At 35.0% G+C, this 17,949-nt stretch overlaps 1 protein-coding gene across 2 annotated transcripts in view; it reads right to left on the reverse strand.

Annotated features, from left to right (window-relative positions):
• The window catches only part of Dop1R2 (dopamine receptor 2), a 41,998-nt gene extending 28,201 nt beyond the window's left edge, over positions 1-13,797 (reverse strand). For both annotated transcript variants that reach the window (XM_066396222.1, XM_066396223.1), the window contains exon 1: positions 13,479-13,797. The gene's annotated coding sequence lies outside the window, so the exon portion shown is untranslated. The remainder of the gene's footprint in view (positions 1-13,478) is intronic.
• Positions 13,798-17,949: the final 4,152 nt, after the last annotated feature.

The following is a 17,949-nucleotide window of genomic DNA, read 5'->3' on the forward strand; positions in this document are numbered from 1 at the left end:
TGATGGACATTTGTTATGGATTATTATTTTTCAAAATGTACTGGTTTTGACAAAATTAGTATAGGTAATAAATAATAACATACTGCAGTCTACATTTAAAATTTTAAAAATGTTTTAAGTTCGGTATTATAATCAATCTAAAATAACGCAAAAAGTTCTGGTCGAAAATCAGTATGCATACGAATAGGAGATCCTGCGAAAGGTCACTAATCTGTTGCGATTGACATTAGGTAGAAGCTGTGTTCTAGAATACTGGACGTAGCATTGCCTTTTAGCATTTGGACCCCCTTTTTGGCAATTGGAATAATAATACATGGCGGCGAAATCAGCAGGAAGTGACGTCACAGTAACGTCTTATGTCTTGCAAAAATACCGTCAACACTATTATTATTTAATATTTATTTGCAACTCGAACCTCGTTGAAAATCATTTACAATTTACAATTTTGATCTTCCCAGGCCGCTCTCCTACTATTTTGAATTACTTTTGGAGTTTGAGAGATTGGGGAAACCTCAATATCCCTTTATGCACGGACCCATAAATCTGACGTATTTCTGCGAGAAAATGACGTTCTAGTGACATTAACACATGGCGGCCTTCCGGCCTAAAGATGGGACCAATTCTTACGGAATGTCTGCAATAATAATTGTTTGCTACATCCAGTTCTTTCTGGATTATTGACTAGGAGTTTAGGATGCATTTTCATTTCGCATGTATGCGTTTTATTATTTAAAATTTTATTTCAACCTTCGTGGATCTGCCCCGCTTTTTAAGTGCGGTTACAGGTTATAGCAACTGTGCCCAACGTTTTAATACGCAAGACATTATTACCTGGTATTAAAGGTATTTTGTGTGCACATTGGCACCGCCGCAACCTCGAAGGGACTAGGGTACGTGTCTTCGTCCATTCATTGTTTCTATTACAGGTATAACGTTATTTGGTATCAAAATGATGATGGAGAGAAAACCATCTGAAATAGAATGGATACGAGACATTATTGTGCAAAACTTCCAGCAGCAATACAATAAATTTCGGTTGTATTGCAGCATTTTCTATTCTGCCTGATGAATGTGATTTTCTGCGAAAATAGAGCGAAGGCATCTGTTTTCCTATAAACCCACCGACTAAACAAGAACTTATGAAAACGACCTCCAAATCCTCGGTGACAATATAACGAATGAGACGTTAACACTCTGCCCTAAGCAGACGTTTATTTATATACTGGAGATTTGGCAAAAACTCTCAAGAACCGTCAGTCTGGGAAACGACTTATTTCGATTGACTCATTCGATATCTAGGTGAAAAATTACATGTAATCGACTCGCTTATTCCCTTACACAGGCCAGAAAATTAGATTGAATCGTCGCAACTGTGCAGCTTCAAGGGTCAGGCAATTTTCCTTCGGATACTTATCGAGGAACAAAGTTAATTGAAGTATCCTTACCTTAATGAGGTCAACATTAAAGAACTCGTCAAAACTGACGACAACTCAGCCCATTCCAAAAACATCTTACAAGACGTTTTAGTGTGAAGTATTGGCCTGGAATAGCCTGGATTATTCGAGGTCTGTCGATTACCACTACGGGCATCATTAATCAAATGTATTCTGAAAGCCATCTTGGGCGGTTTCGGGAAAGTGCTCCTTTTTATATGATACGTGTTTTAATATCCAGGGCGGATATTTCTTCATTACGGGGTGAACGTCATGGTAGTAATAAAACGAGCGTGATATCAGGAGTAATGACATCGATGTATTAAAGGAAGTAATTAACTCCAAAAGAACCGAGTGATTAAGAGTTGGGGTTGGGAGGGTCTGTTGGATACGTTCTGATTGAACTACAACACTACACAACCGGAATTGCGCAAAAAGAGAAGAAGGAATTAATAGAAATTGAATTTCTTTCCAGATTCTGATTTTTTCTGGAATTAGGGTACCAGATCTAACAGTTTTACAGAGCCTTCAGGCACTGCAGAGTGAAGGGCTTTGTACGACCACGAAAGCTCCTACGAATATATCGAAAACCCATGTAGCAATCGGATGTCGGACCCTCAATGGGGTTTTAGTGTCTGCTTTCAAGTTAGATCTCTGTAGCGATGGAGACTTTTTTTCGTATATTTAGTTTATTATTGATTGTGCTTGATTTTGACGCTTCTTGATTTGACTTGATTTGAACTAAAACTTCAGTAAATTATCAATGGAGAAGGATAGAAATACACAAAGGAATTGCAAGATTTTTCCAAAACGTGTTTTCTAACAAAACTTTTTATTTAAATTTTATTGGAATTCCCCTAAGAAAACCTGAATATGGCGCTCAGAAGTGAAAAAAACGAGTCAATTGAATTTGGATCAACCTTAAACTTCTAAGGTAAAGTAGTGCAGAAGCTTTTTTATGTTCGAAAAGATATTTAGAACAGGGAAGTTCACTCAGAAACACGAATTAAACTGACAGTTCTAAGATAAAATAAAGTTATTTTGGAATCGCAGCCCCATACTTTCCATATATGCTGTTCGTTATTTATTTGGGCTCACTGTAGACATAAGGAAAAGGATATCATCAATTGTTGTCAATATATTGCATTAGTAGAGAAAATTTGAGGCCTACACTATGAAATAAAAAAAAATTAAACTAATGAAATTACATCGGACAGAAAAATGAATAAGGAAGAAGCAACATTCCTGTTTCGAATTTAGGACTTCAAGGCATATCCTGTATATCAAGCACACAATAAACATTTCCGGCTTCTTTTAGTTTTTATGTAATATCCACGCTACTAGTTAGATTTACCTTTCTTAAAGGCCACTCTTTTCTTAGTTTAAGCCGAAGATTTAAGAAAAATACTGATTAAACATGTTTTTGGTAACAGTCTTGTTTGACCTATCGTTATTTGAACACTCTTTGGGAAATATTGGTAAATACACATCGAAAATGTTCAAATCAGAAATGATTTATATGTTGTGTGTTTCCATTCGCACTTCCCCAACAGTCGTAATATAACCTCTTTTTTAGGTAGTAAAGTGCGGATTGGGATTTAAATCATACCCGAAGTCCCGGTATCGGTTGAACCTCAGATTGGAGTTTACGATAGTTGTAAAACGCAAATGTTTATTGATTTGAAGTTTAAACCTCATATAGGAGTTTAAACTGATCTTGTAAAAGCGACCCTAAAAGTGCCTACCCACAAGTGTCCAAATAGGTACTTTTGCACGATCAGACGTGAAGGGGTTTTGCTATGAAATATATCGTGCAATTAGTCCCGAAATTAACACTTTTCGGTTAATGTAACTTTAAGGTTTTCATGTTAAGTTGTATTAAAATAAACTATACAGCTTAATCCCAACCTTGGGAATGTTACCATAAATTATTAGCCCGTGAAAGACCAACATTAATCTTCCTTATTGGGTTACACAAACGGCTTCTCTCCAATTTCAAACTTATTTCTATTTAAGTAAGGTATTAGAAACCCAAGTTTTAACGACCCTTTCCAGGTTCGCCTGATTCAAATCAATATGTAAGCAAATTAAAACGACAGTTATATCTAGACGTAGGCTGCAATTTCCCAAATTTGAATTGCGAATTGTTACGCTGGAATTCTTATGACCTTTTCAGTAGAACCAACAACAAAATTACTAAACCTATCGCAGTTTATCAGAATGGTCCCAACTAAGCCCCGAAAAAGCAATCCAGAGATAGGCAAAATAACAAACTAATTTGGTATCAGCCTCTGAAGTGACTGGTCCACTAGCTGGTTTATCGTCCCGATCTGTGACTTACCAAACTCTTACCGACATGGAAATAAATCTGAACCCAAAATCGTTTGGATTTATGTGCTTGTTTACCAAAAGGGAAATAAACAGAGTCAGACTTTTGCTTCGACTTTGTTATTTTTAGCCGTGGATGCATGACTTAATAAGGGGTTTATTCGGTATTAATTTATCGGGAGGTCGTTTAAACAGCGGTTTAAAGAATCTTTCAGAACTTGAATTGATTTTGCAGTGCTTAATAACGAAGCAATTATAATCGAAAATTGAAGTTTCGAAGCGGCATTGAAGCTTGTTAGCAGTTCTTGTGGCTGCGAAGTATTTAATTAACACCGATGTTGATTTCAATGTGGGACAGGGAGTTCTTTATCTGACAACAATTATTGCTGTATTTTTTCGAGTAAAAAGTTATTATAAGAGCAGTAGCTTTAAACAAGGGAAAAAAGGCCGGATGGACGTAAAACTAATCTCGGATTAAATGAGCCACTTCAAGTGATTCAGGTTATTGGTTTCAAAGTTTTGTCGTTGGAAGGCGAGCTACGGAAATTAGCAACCGTTGTCGATGATTAAAAGTGTCCGTTCTTTGCCAGAAACAATTTCCTTTTGCCTGCGAATTTCAAACTTTGGGATTTCAATTGTTTCATTTTCTTGAGCACTTACTGAGAGTAAAATCACAGCTTGATTTTGTCATTATTCATGCTACGAAACGGGAAATGACTGTGTACCATGGCCAAAATGTTTTAATCCAAGGAAAGCATAACCCTAGGATTCATAAAGCGACAAAAAAACTAAAACAAAATGGATTATCTAAAATACGTTCGCCAGAATTTTTCCAGACCATGTGAAACGAAAATGAAAATTTCATACCTCTACTTCTTTAATTTATACATAAAAAAAACTCCCTCCAGCTTTTCTCAATGAATTTCCTTTGTTTACCCCCGGCTCCCACTAACAAATATTATAAATTTTTCACGAAAAATCTTATAAATATTACCACTCTTTCATCATTTATTCAAGATTTATTCAAGTCCAGTTTCACCATTGAAACGAGCGTTTTCCGGATCGTTTCACTAATCCTTTCTAGACTTTACCGCATAGCAAGGTCTAGTTTTACCGTATTTTAAAAGCCCCTACTTGCTATAGCGTCTATTACTAAGGCCTTGCAATAAGACCTGAACAGCCTTCAATTTGTTCCTTTCGGTGCTACGAAATTCATTTCAGGTGCCTTAAACTGTCTTATAGATGAATTTAAGGTACCTACCCCAGATTTACTATGTTCTTAACAGCCAAATATACCTTGGCTTTACAAAACTAATGTTGCGTCCTTAGAGACTCTTTAAAATCAGGGTATGGTTCTAACTTTCACTAAGTGTACAGTTATAGGCAACAAGATTAAATTTTTCTGCTTAACAATCCTTCAAAATTGTTATTAGTGTTGGTTTGGTTTGCTATAACCCGAGAATTAGACTAACAAAAAGACGAAAACAGTTTTTTTAACTGCCAACCTTAGGCAGCTTCATTGCCACATCCCAAGATACTAAAAATCAATACGAAAACATACACATAACTGCATAGGTACAATACGTAACTCGTATAAGTAACATTTAAGGGGCACATCTTAAACTCCTACTTAATAAGTCTTTTAATTGAATTTGCTTTTCAATTTACAGTGAATTACAGTTCAGTTCATTTGTTTAATTGTATTGTTTAGTTCAGGTTAGTTCATACTCATTTCAGGTGATGATCAATGACCAAACCAAATAGAGCATTTTTCCAATTAGAGTAGTGGGGGGTCGTCGTTCTTAGCGGATTTTCTGAATAGTCTGTCTTCCAAATCCATGAAGCAACCGTCAAAAAAATGTTGTAATATAATAATATAATAAATGTGATATAGTAATGATAATGTGTTCTACTGTTGTTATCAGAATAGTTTAAATTAGGACGATTAATACTATCTATTTCATAATCAAATTTGTTATACTCGCAGTGTTAAGCTTAACACTTGTGGACCCCTTTTCTTTGAGTAGGAGAACGCTGGAAAATCGGTGACGATCAATCGACTATGAATATAGCTATTGAGTAAACTCAATTGATTTAGCGAATATTATATCTATACTGACATAGGTTATCCCAGGAAAATCCTGTTTTCGTTCCTTATTACTTAGAGATTCACGACTAGCAGATTTTAGTACAAGCATCGTACCACTAGCGAGCATCGATACTCGGCAGTCAATCGAGTATTTTAAAAATGTTTTAATTACTTGGTAAAATATCAGTTTTTTGCAGATTTTGTTGCTTTGTTTGAAGCATTTGCTGCAAAACGAGCCATTCGCTATACTCCCTTTTAGCTACCTACTCTGTAGAAGCTATGCAAAAATTATCAGTATCTTTTTACTAGCAAAATCGTCAAAGACGACCTCTTTTGCGAATATGATCAACCGCTCTTTGATCATATCTTTTTTGAGGGCCCAATTAAGCAGATTCCCAGTTTTCGCATTTATGAAACTTGAGTTAAATCAGCTGGGGTTTCCCCTTCCTCTGAATATATTATAGATACCTTTTCAAGGAATCCTAAGCCTGAAGTAGCTTTAATAACATTATTTTTAAATTATAACAAAGTTAAACTCTAATAGTAAATTTTAGATCAACTTATCAAGCATGGTCTCTAGAGGTGAGTGTTTTATGATTATTCGTAGATTTAAGCCTTCTCTTATTTGTCATAATACCCATCATTATTATCATAGCACGCAAAAACAGTAGTACCAGGCACTTTCAACAAAAGTTCCGAAAACCAACCGCTGTAGGTAAGGAGTTGCCATATGATTTTAAAGCAAAATACTATATTGAATAACTGATGAATTACCCGGAAGGACCAGAAATAGAGGACAACAATGAACCAAAATAACCGGAAACAGGCTTGCAGTCCCAATTCGGTAGAAATAGATAATTCCGATAATGGAACTCTAGTTGAATATTGAAGCAATACCAAAAAGCTGTAATGAAGCACCCAAGAGATGAGTGCACTACGGTTACAAATATTCAGTTTACAACGAACTAACCTTATAACAACCCAAATCAAAATGATCAGACCATTAAAAAAAGACCACAAATTTTATGTTAAATAACTCTTAAATTTACTTTCCGAATTTAGCGATTTTTTCACGCTTATTCCTACATTTTTAGCCAAGTCCATTATCGTCGCATACTGGACGGACTAAATATATCATATATCATATTTTTTTCCTAATTTTTGAGGCGCCCCGTAAATTATGACGATGTTTACAAAATTTCGCACTTTAAATGACATTCGAGGAATATTTTTTCCTAATACTTTATTTTTATCTTTTTGTCTACTCCGATATCTCTGATAATAAATAAATCACGGCTTTCTGGGCAAAAATAGCACCGTTTTTTCTTGTTGGAGTCACTAATTTTATGAATTTATTGCAAGTAATCTTCGGATCTCGTTTGGCATTCACATTTTGCATTAGAAGGCATACAAAAAAATGCCCCTTTTCTCACCCGAATAGAAAAACCACATTTTTGTACGATGGGACCGATTAAATCGTCATTGAATTTTATTATTTTGTATCGTTTTTCCCTTCAAATTTTACGCTTTGTTCTTCTTGACGCTTGACTCTATATGCTCATAACTTTATTTGCTAGTGTCGATCCCTAACAACTTAGTAAACGAATAATAATATAATAATAATGACAATAATAATAATGATAGCAATAACTACAATAATGTAACAATAATGTATTAATAATGGTAATAATATTAATTATTATTGTCAACACGCTTATAGTACCCTTGCGGCTTCACACACATTTTCCGGTCTCCGAATATTTTCTTTTCATTAAAACAACGTAATTACATTTATATTTAGTAACACCTTAATTGCATCAAAATAAACTACACAAACGAATCTGAAACTTAAGGACGTGAAAGACCAAAATTAATCTTCTTTATTCTGTTTCACAAACTGTTTCTCCCCAAATTCAAATTTATTTGTATTTAAGTAAGGTATTGGGAAGCCAAGTTTTAACCTCCCTTTTCCAGGTTTGCCTAATCCAAACGAATATGTAAGCAAATTAAGACCATTAGCTATATTTAAGATTAAGTCGCAATTTCCCAAATTTGAATTGTGAATTGTTATGCTGTGATTCTTCTAACCTTTCCTATAAAGCCAGCAAAAATATCACCAAACCTCTCGTAGTCCTTCACAATGGACCCGACTAAGCCCCAAAATCACTATAGGCAAAATAACAAGCTAGTTCAGTATTTCTAAAGTGGCTCATCCACTATTTGCTTTATCGCCTGGATCTACGACTTACTAAACTCTTATCAACATAGAAATATATTTGGACCTAGAATCGTTCGGATTTATGTTCTTGTTTACCAAAAGTGATGTAGAATCGGACTATTGCTCTGGCTTTGTTATTTTTAGCGAAGGATGGCTCACTTCATGAGAAGTTTATGCGGTACTAATTTGTTGGGAAGTTGTTTGGAGAGCGGCTTAAAGAATCTGCTTGGAATTATAGCATTTTGCGGTGCTTTAACAACTAAGAAGTTATAATCGAAAATTTAAGTTTCTTAGCGAGGCTTATGGCTACAAAGTATTTAATTAACGCAAAGCCTGCATTCGAGATTGTACGTAGCATTTTTAATCTAGCGGCAATTGCTATATTCTTTCGAGTCAACGGTATTATAAGAGAAGCCACCTTAAATAGGGAAAAAAAGGCGGACAAACCTAAAACTAATCTCGGATTAAGTGAACCACTTGAAATGATTCAGAAATTGGTTTAAAAGTTTTGTCATTGGGACGCGAGTTACGGAAACTAGCAACCGTTGTCGATGATTAAAAGTGTCCGTTCTTCGCCAGAAACAATTTCCTTTTGTCTGTGAATTTCAAACTTCGAAATTTCAATTGTTCCGTTTTCTTGAACACTTACTGTTAATAAAATCGTGGCTTTATTTTGTTATTACTTAGCATACAAAACGGGAAATCTGCGAAAATAAGCACGGACTTCGCGATCAAAATATTTTAACTGAAGAATGGCATAAACAGAAATTTTATTAACTGATGAAAAGAAACAAAATCGTCCATTCATCAATTGAATTGTTATTAAATTAAATTTAAATTTAAATTCTTAAAATTATTAACACCAATCCGAACCAAGAATTTTTAGATTTTTACTCCAGGAGGTCAAATACCTTCGGTTTCCAATAAGAAAATTATCATGATTTTTGACTTTACAATCTCTACTTCAAACGCAGAGAAATTTTCCCCGAATTCTTTCAATTAATCTCACTTATTCAGCTCCGCCTCTGAATAATAATTAATGTAGACTTTTCTAGAAAAACCTCATATCAGTATTAACACTCCTTCATCATTTATTCAAGTCCGGTTTCACTATTGAAATGAGATTGATCCAAATCGTTTTGTACGAAAGAAAAGTGCAATTCAGTGTCCAATTCGATTGATTACCCAATCTGACACGTGATTGCTTTTTATGCAGGTTCTAAAACAGTAAAGTGGATTCATTTTTCAATCACCAAGCGGCATACATACTTTGATCCGCTTTCAATAGACCATATAATCGTTCCGACATGCCTTGCATAAAGAGTTTTAGATCAATTTTGTTGGCCTAAAAGGAAAAACAGTTTTTGAGGAACGTATTTCTTCCTGTTCACTCCATTCAACCATTTCGATAAGGTTAATGAACATGTCTCCCCGTCTGATACCGTATTGCCAATCTCTTTCCTTCTGTGTAAAACTTAAAATAAAAGTTATATCAATCTCTTTTTTACCATCTGACTCTGAATAAATATATAAAATTTTGTACGTCGTTACCAGGCTTGTATCTTTGCCAGGCTTCACTAACTTCCAAAGCTTAGACGCCAGTTGGAATGGTTTTCCTTTCCCCTTTTTCTCTGGGTCTGGGTCATATTTCAGTTTTATGATATATCCAGTGGCAGGGTTTCCAAATTCCACATTCCTCTGCTTATAAAAATAGTAAGAGACGGCTGCTTGGAGAATGGACTCCGGATACACATTTATTTTACTACCCAAATAAATAGTTATTTACGTGTAGGGGTTGAAAGAAGATTACGCCCACGGCTGGGCTTTATCTGGTCAAAAACCTAATTCTTCTTTCGGCCCATGATACGCACAACGTTTTACGCACACATGATATTGTGTTCACTTTGCCTTACAAGAGAGAAGCAAAACAGACCCGCGACGCCTATACTTATCTTTACTCTACGGCCCATTGCCAAGACCAGCGGGCGCCCGTTAAACGTATAAATATAACGCCCGCTAGTTGTAAACTCATTATTGCCGCTCTGGAAACTAAGACATAAATAAATATTAATTTGAACGCATCTGTGCGTCAAAAGTTATGCGCGATATTAGCAATAGTGAAATTGATTGAATTCGGTGCTTGTTTACAGTTGGGAGCCTCTGGAAATCCTAATTAAATTCTATTTTATCTGAAAATTACAGTAATATAAATGCTTAACGCAAAACTTCGTATGTTAATACCATATAAATGCTAAATTGAATCTAAACCGTAAACTAAAGTTTTATTGCTTGCTTCTTGGCGTGGTTGGCGTCATCTAATAGTTTTACGTTCCCAAAAGTTCGCTCAGACCGAATTTACATTATAATATGAATATGTGCTGGAAACTGAGCGGAATAAGCAAGTTAGCAGAGGAAATGGGATAATTCCAGGATTTATGCAGGTTGGGAGTACCGTTCAAGGGCAGGAGCCCTGATTTCACCCACATTGCGAGGGAGGAACTAAAACCAACAACTGCTGTATCCTTTTGATGAGACAAATGCCCTCGAGGGCAGTTTCTTTGACTATTGACCTCGAAAGCCTCATCTCTATCCAGAGTATCAGATAGTTTGCACGTCCCAACAGAACGTTTGGCAATTTCATATAAAAATTAGACGGAGACGCAACGGCGACTAAAGGAAAACTTTTCTAATTTTTCTTTATTGGATACAACGGATTTAGGCTTAGGTCGAAAGTTTAATAACTGAATAAAATGAAACGTTAACCCTCGTCAATTTTCCCATCTGAAAGTTGTTTGCAAATTTATCGGCTTACCGATCGCTATATGGATGATTGGATTTTGGCCCACAACTTTGAGTAATTACATACAATAATCCAAAAGCTCTCCTTCAGTAACCTCATTTATTACTTCCACGGAACTTACATTCCGAATTTTAGTCCTTTAAACGTCTAAATTTTGAAATATATCCACTTTGGAATGCTTATAGTGATTTTTGCGACCATCCATAAGAGCTGCGGTAATTACTATAGGGCAGGCCAAGAGGAAAAGCCATTTTTATTTTGCAGACATATTAAAATGGAAATTAGTAGTTGTTTGTGGTAAAAACTCGAAGGGGAAGTTTGCAATTTAAAAAATAATTTGCATATTTCTGGAAACCCAGATAATGTGCCACTACTCGGGATTAGGGTTAAGAATAATTAAATGAAGGAGGGGATATTTCTCAGTTTTGAACTTCGATTGATTAGAGTATTGCTATCATGAGGATGATTTAGAACTATTCGTGCTATTTCATCCGTAAGTATAACTTAACGACACAACATCGGAACATCAAAAAAAGTGAAATCTGTGAATCCCATCGAACGTTGGTAACTAACCGATATCTCAAGACACATTGTAATGATTTAAACAAAATACATAATGTGTGAAAGAACCTTTCTTGCAGAATCAGTAACATGCAAAATTACTTTTTTTCAGTATTTAAAAGCTGTTATTAGATCTTTCATCTCGTTCAAAAACATAACATACGGCAAGCTTTTTATTTTTTATGGACATCATATTGAAGTTGCACATTTTCAGTTACTTTTCCTTGTTAAGCTTTCAGCAATCAGTCATCTAGTTTTAACCGTTGTCGATTTTATGTCTTAAAAAAGGAAAATTTCCGGGAGTTCGCTGCGAAAACAGTTCAAAAAACTAAACATATATTTAAACGTCCCTATATTAGATAACTCATATTGTAATATGAAAACTTGTGGGCATTAAACTTAATCTACGAAAATATCAAATAAACATAAGAAAAAAGGTGAAGGATACTGGAAATTGAAAAAAAAACTATATAAATTCAGGACACTGGGAAATTCATAAAAATCAGCAAGATTTAAGTGATTGGGATGTTTCTTAAGGATATTAGGTCAGTTCAAGTTTCGGAAAAATCGTAAAAAATAATTAAGTTAGTTTAGACGAGTTTGGGATAGTGTAGATGCCATGAAATAACTGAAATTCATCTCTCGGCGGAGAAACATACCAGTTTTATTAGTTTTGTAAGTCATTAGACCTTGCAGAACTTCTAGAGGAACTTCCGGAGAAATATTCTCCTGCTTGAACATTATTTGGTGTAAATAAAAAAATAAATGAAATTGTCTATCCCATTGTTTCCCATTTTACAAAATCATTAAACCTACAACAAACGAAGTACCGTAGAAAAACGGAATTGAATAATAAAATTTAATTACAACCGAACATGCCCATTAATGAAATAAAATTATACTTCAAATAATCTTTCATGTATTACAAATTTTGATTATTATATTCGTTTTATAAACATTTAAAGTCCACCCATTTCCATTCCCCAATAACGAAGTCGGCATTGTTGAATATTTTATGTAAAATTCATGTTTAGCTACATAAAAGCTTGAACTAAGAAAACGAAAACATATGGGTCATATAAAAGTATGAATACGTGTGTTCTTGTGACTTAAGGAGCTTTATAAGAAATACTTTGTTTATTTAATGGATACTATCTGTAAGTGGTATTTAATATTTCATACAAAAAGTCACTCATCTGTGTGATTAATTAACCTAATTGCAATCTGCTGTAATATAAATAAGCAAAAATGAGAGCAATTCGTGTAACCCGAGACTCGTTAGTATTTTTCATTAAAAAGTTTGCGACCCGATGGGAAATGTGCGGAAAGTTCTTGTGGGGTTAATTCAATCATTTATGCAACTTGAAATTTCGGACAAACCACCATGTGCCCCTTTAATAAAAAAATATATATTGCCTTAAGCCAACTTTCAAGGCCGCTCGACGTATATTATTCTTAAGAGCTCTAGACAAAAGGGATGGTAGCCCATCTGAAAGTGATGGGACATTTGTTACGGTAATAATACCTTTCTTCTATAGCCAGAATTGAAACAAAGGGTTTTGCAGTTAAATAAGGTGCTGGGGTTTATCACTGGGACCTTCAAACGACCTTCAGGACTTCCAAGGAAATAAAAAAGTATGGTGGTTTGTTAGTCCCTCAGGAGCAAAAGAGGTGTTAAGTTGTTAGAAACCGGGGATAATTATTTTCATTTACGTGAATTTACTAGTAATCCGCCTAATGACCTTTTTAGAATTTTAAGGAAAAACCCAGTAAATTTTTGTCCGCAATGCAAAAAATGTTTAAGTTTAATTTCCTGTAATGAATATGTTAGCAAACCCAATTAACGACTATAATGAAATTTCTATTAACCCAGGATGAGTCCCATTATGATCCCTCAGTACGCTCCCCCACTAGAGCTCACAATCACTGATTATCCGGTGGCCTTCATTAATTTTCCAGTTTATCGTGTTTGCCACGAAGCCCATAAATTGGACCTATTCACCACTAATAACAATTAGGATTTATTGCCTAAACTCAACTCATACTTACACATTTCGTCCAGGAACCAGAAGCTGCAATATTAGGAAATCACCAACTTCCAAATAGAATTCCAGATTGAGAGGAGTCCATAAACCACCTCTTGCCGATAACTTTTATAAAGCGTCCGTCATACTTTATGAAGTTATGACACACCGCGAAAGCAGTTGTGAAAGTTTATAGCGCTGCGTGGGATTTTCGAAAATGATCCTTTTAGCAGTTTTTTGGAGTTTTAGAGTCAGTTTGCAGTTCGCAAAACTGCATCATAACGAAGCGCACATTAACGAGTAAAATTCGGGCGAAACGGTTGGCGGTTCGACGTGGGAGCATTGAAGGCAAACACTGAAACTGGCGACAATGGGGCGCGTGCAATTTTGAAGAATCAGGCGCAAGCGTTCATCGAATTTCGGTAGCTCCAAAAACAGGATAAGTTTCAAAATTGCATCTTTTTCCCCTCGTGGGTCTCAAGTTTTCACAGTCATGTGATTTTAGAATTTAAACACCCAGATCGATTACTGTATCTCAGTGAGATTTGTGGGGCAAAAGATCGGGCCAACGCGATATTGAAACTTTTTCAAGTGGGAGTTCGAAGTATGTAAATGTGTTTTGTACGATGTTCAGAAGTTGGCAAGATAAATTATAAACTTCCCACGAAGTGCAATTTTACTTCAACTCGGCAAATATGAAAGTTCTTAAAGAAAAGGAACGAGTATTTTTCTTAAGACAAGATGTAGGTGTTTCATATTGTAACTATTTGCACATGCATTCAGAAAAAGTCTAAAGAAGCGCGGAAAATATGGCTTTTTTCTCATTTAATCGCGTAGGAACATCAGCATAAAATATAATATATTGAGGTTAATAAAATGGGGGAGATTCATAAAATTATCTTTTGTCAGGAATTAATGTCAGTCATTCCTAATTTTATTGCTGTAAAGTTAAAGTTCTGTCTTTTTCTTTATAAGGTTTCAGTAAAAAATCAATAAAATATATAGACCATTAAATAAAGAATCGCCCTGCTAACAATACACATTTTTTTCCGAAATAAAAATGCGCGTGCATGTTAGATATTTTTCTTTTTTCCGGAATTTCTCTACCTTAGAACTAAAAGATTCTACGACATTTTTAAACCTGTAAGATTTATATCAAAAAGAATGCAGTAAAATTTATGACTTACAATTTTCTGGCTTGAACTCTGCTATTTTTAGGTAGGGCTTTATCTAAAATATATATACACGGTGACCCAATAAAGCTAGTATTCTTAAATTAAATTCAAGGTTTTTCAGGTTGCCATATTATTACTGTACTCTGCTTGCACTTTTATATATTTTCAATATAACACCCGCTTCTCCATCATTTTCGAGATATGTACACTTGATATTTGATATCAGCATGGCGCCCGTAAAGGATTTAAGAGTAAAGCGAAATTGAGCCAACATTTACATTTCAACTTTGAAAGCAAACATCAATATTAATTTTACCACAGTTTCACATTAAATTTAAGCTAAAATTTTAAAGTCTGTTAAAGTCAATATTTAGAATTATGACGCAGGTGTCAGCAAGACTTGACAAACTGCTTTGAGACGTAACGCCTCACTAAAGGGCTACCGGCTATGGGTGTTTGACTTATTGATGGACTTGATCTTTGGCCGAATAATAATAAGGAAAAAAGCAAATTTTTGTTTAGAGCGATTCTCGCGGTTTCTGATAAAACGTAGAAAAACCACCCAACTAGGGCGTCCTGTAGAAAAAGCGGACGTCCTACTTGGGCGGTGAATAAAATTTAGAGTTTCGAAAAATACTTTTACCGTTTGGACTCTTTCAGTTTGTTCGGAAATGTCTAGAACTCGAGATTTTTAAGTGACATCCTATATTTTTTTAGATTTTTTGAACTCTTTTCTCAACCTTTCTCGCACTCTTCACTCTTTAAAATTCGACAAAAAATACAAGTTTGGAAACGATTCGTGGAGCATCAACCAACAAAAGTTTTAAAAAACCTGAACGCGTTTAGAGCAGAAAAATTCAACAACAGTGAAATTAAAATTGAAAATATGTTTTTTCAGAGTCACTCTATATGTTAGTCATGCTGACTCTCGAAACAAAACAAAAACCTATTGTATTCTGTTGAACTCATCAAGACCATCCGAGCATGGAACAGCTTGGAAGTCATGATTAATGAGAACCTGTTCCTACCGCAATAGCTAGAGGACAACATAGAAATTTGTTGCGACAGAAGTGTTTTCTGTACATTTTCCGTCGTCGTCGCGGGTCTCTAATTTCATAAAGAAACAAACATACTTGTTCCATAATTCCTGAAAGCTTTTACTATTCTGTAGAAATGTTTATAATTATGTGTGATAATTATGGTTAAAAATGTCCCCTATGTGCTTACAAAAAAGCGACTGCTTTACATAAAAGTTACTTATGTATCCTAACTACTTTTCGGCATAGTCGCCAAGGACATTAAGATTTAAGATATTTGTCTTAACGGGTCACCTATGTACTAAGCCAATGTTCCACACATCATTTCAATTTCTTATCTGTGTTAAATCATTGCTTTCCCTGTCACACTTCTATCCTAACGAACGAGTAAAAGTCACTTGATGGCAATTCGGGGCTGTACGGTGGATGGTCAAACACTACCCATCCGAAATTCTTAAGCAGCTCTTTAGTCCGTACTGCTGAATGGGATGTGTATTGCCATAAAGTGAGACTTCTCGTGAGAACCACATATCTCTCTTTATGTTTGGTGTCGCTCTTTTTAGACGTTTCAGAGATCCACAGTACGATGCTGCAGTAACTGTGGTGTAAACGAGTCACTGGACGCACCTCGCATTTGGCGGGAATTTGGATTGCAATTGCCATAATCAAAATACACTAAGATCAAAACTTTAATATCAATTTACTCGCTTGATGTGATCTGCCAGAATGATACTAAAGAAAAACCGTATTTCTATGGCAACTGAGTATCGACAGATATTTAAACAAAACTTGAAAAAAATAGCTCTTGAATTGAAAAAAAACATAATCTCCATACGTCCTCCATGGTCTGTATGGTCGTCTTATATTTTCTGACGGGTAACCAGCAAAAAACGATTTAAGTCAATACCGGTATTGGTAAAATGGCTATTTGGTAAAAACAGCATTTTTGTTGCTTGCAGTTCAATTATGCTTATTTTTTAATCAAACATGAATTGTGAATTAAAGATTTCATACGAGTTAGGAACACAATATTGTATAGGACGGCTCAAAAATTCAGAACATTAAGAATAAACATAATTACAATTTATGTTAAAGGGCTGCAATCAGGTCGTAAGACCATATAAACAGAACCATAAAAGTTGGCCTGAATGTGAAAATTTAAAGCCATAAGCAGTAAATGTCCTCTAGTCTGTCCGCTAGGAGACGTAATTTAACACATATTTCTATATCGGGGTGAAAAGAAAAGAATCCCACATTCGTCTTATAAAAGGTCCGTTATTTAAAGGTCTAATACTGGAAATTCCCTATTATTAAATTCATTGACCTAAGAATTGTCCGTTATTATTACGTGTCCGGAATTACCAAGTATCCACAAAGGGAACATTTATTGTATTAATTAACTAGACAAAATATCGCTATCACTAAATAAAGTCAGATATGTCCCTTTCAATAACTGAGCTATCTCCTATTGTCTCCAAAGCAGCAAAAGAACGTTAATTTTAAATTATATGAGTCAAGCACTCAACAATTTTACTGATTCGCAACCCCTCGTTGCTGATAACTGGGATGTGTCTTCCTAGTGAAACACCTAGTGTAGTAATACTCACCGCCCAATAAAAACTAAAAATATCTCAAGAACAGAAAGTGAAAAGAGGTTCTCTAAGTGATAATTGAATATGATTCAGTTTTCATTCATTTCTGAAACAATCCAGCAAAAGGTGAAAATATTTAGAATAATTGCACTGATAAATACAAATTTTGCGACAAGATAACTTTTAGCAGTTTTTAATGTATTTTAATACTCTGAAATCAAATTTAAAAATAGAATTTCTCTATCATCCATAGATATTCCCTAACATGCATAGTTATAATTTACAATTCGTAAAATATCTTATGTATGTATGTACATACATAAGATATTGCATCCTGCCGCAACGTACGAGTACATGGTGATTCACATGTCCTGTTAAGACAAGTCTGCTCCTGTTTATTACATCAAAACAGTATATGTTTCGCAAATATATTGTGTTTATCAGTAGATCGGCTTCCGAATCGGTTGTTTTCGATGTGCTCAACACTGGAATACAATTGAGGTATACTAAATACTGCTATTTCCTTTACGAGTGGGGCATCCGTCCACGAGATCATCATGTACAGAAGGAGTGGTTACCATATCGGGCACTAATCCCGGGACTAAAAAATGTTACAAATGAACCACTAGTTGATCTCAAAAAGGTATTACTTCTACCTTTGCATATTAAATTGGGACTCGTGAAGAATGTTG

This window comes from Euwallacea similis, chromosome 13 (genome assembly GCF_039881205.1).
Source record: "Euwallacea similis isolate ESF13 chromosome 13, ESF131.1, whole genome shotgun sequence".
Lineage (NCBI taxonomy): Eukaryota > Metazoa > Arthropoda > Insecta > Coleoptera > Curculionidae > Euwallacea > Euwallacea similis.